We start from the raw sequence: 1,842 nt of genomic DNA, 5'->3' as shown, positions 1-1,842 counted from the left end.
AAAAACTATATAAAAAGATACTCAGAAATGAATTGAAGCAAAAAATAGTTGTGATTAACTGTACTAAAAAAGGAGCATAGATGCTTATTTTTAATGACTTATTACAACTCAGAAATAAAAAAAGAAAAAATAGTTGTGATTAACTTTACTAAAATATGAGCATAGATGCTTATTTTTAATGACTTATTACAATTCAAAAATAAATAGAAGAAAAAATAGTTATGATTAACTTTACTAAAAAATGAGCATAGATGCTTATTTTTAATGACTTATTACAACTCAGAAATAAAAAGAAAAAATAAATATAGCAGAAAAGAAAAAAAAACTATATAAAAAGCTACTCAGAAATGAGCATAGATGCGCTTATAGAGGAAATTCAAATTAAATTCATAACAAATTTCAAGAGAAATTCATATGAATTTAGCCTAAATTCCCTATATAAGGGCATCTATTTTTATTTTCAGAGGAGCTCAATAAGGCAGAGAGGGAGGGGCTTATAAACCGGTCTGATTCCCCTCCGGTTGGCGAGGTGGGACTAAACTTTGGCCGCAACGAGGACCAACCCTTTAGTCCCGGTTGGTGGAATGGACCGGGACTAATGGTCGTCCTTTGGTCCCGGTTCAGCCACCAACCAGGACCAATAGGTCCAGACGAACCGGGACCAATGGCCCACGTGGCCCGGGCGGCCCCTGGGGCTCACGAACCGGGTCCAATGCCCTCATTGGTCCCGGTTCTGGATTGAACCGGGACTAATGGGCTGGACCGGCCTGAACCATTGGCCCCTTTTCTACTAGTGCTATACATTGTTTTCCGATGTGTTTTGCAGTAATTTATGGTATATTACTGTGTTTTAAAGCACATTTGTATATCAGCATATCTGATTAGGCAATTTGATGGTTGCTATATGTTGATGATACTTGAAAATTAATTTACTAAAAGGTAAATTAATTGTGCATGATGGTTTCATGGAGGATATGTTGGACATCACTTGCGCGCGCGATGGTGCCGGCGAGCTGCCACCGAGGATCGAGCAACGCTGGCCAGTGGATGGGTTCTGCCGCGGCCGCGCGCGGACAAACAGTTAGTTCAAACGCCAAAAGCCAGCTTACTATAAGGTATGATTAATTCCGGCAGCACCACCTAATTGTTCTTCGTTCTACAGAGCGTTTCTGCTTGCAGCAATTAGTGCAGATATGTCACGTGAACTGTGATACTTATTTGAGTATGCAAGTGAGCCAACACTTTCACTTTTATCAACAGAGGTCTAGAATCCTAATAAGGTCTGTCAACCGTTGCATTTAAGCGGTTCCCTGCTGGGCTTTATGGAGAATTTTAGCTCACAGTGAACCACGTAAATTTTTGTTGCGAGCATGCATAACATAATCAATATACTTAGAAAAATAATATTAACCCGTCATGGGTCCAGGGGAATAATGTTAGAGTGATCATTGGTGGTGGTACTTCTACCAACTTGGTGGTATTCTATGCTACTTGTCTTCGATAGTTCAACACGTAACATGAAGGGAAATGCTGCACTTAACATGAGCCTTGAATCGCTTAATTATTGTAGATATGTTTGCAACAACGATGAAGTAAATTAGTTGATAGTTTTGTGGGACAAAGATCCCAAGTAGAGGGTTTATTTTGGGACATTTCCTGCAAACTTTAGGCATCATATATATTTTTTGATCGAAAACATGTTTGTTCTTCAAGTGGACTACTAGCATCCATGTGAATGCCTGATGCCTATGAATGTTTGCACCTTATTCGATGTCAAACAATTAGTTTGTTCTTCTACCTTGCAGTGACATGTACTACAGACTGGACATATGGGCTAGAGAT

The sequence above is a fragment of the Triticum dicoccoides genome, chromosome 5B (genome assembly GCF_002162155.2).
Source record: "Triticum dicoccoides isolate Atlit2015 ecotype Zavitan chromosome 5B, WEW_v2.0, whole genome shotgun sequence".
Classification (NCBI taxonomy): Eukaryota; Viridiplantae; Streptophyta; class Magnoliopsida; order Poales; family Poaceae; genus Triticum; species Triticum dicoccoides.
The sequence above is the reverse complement of the archived record's forward strand: the minus strand, read 5'-3'. Positions refer to the sequence as shown.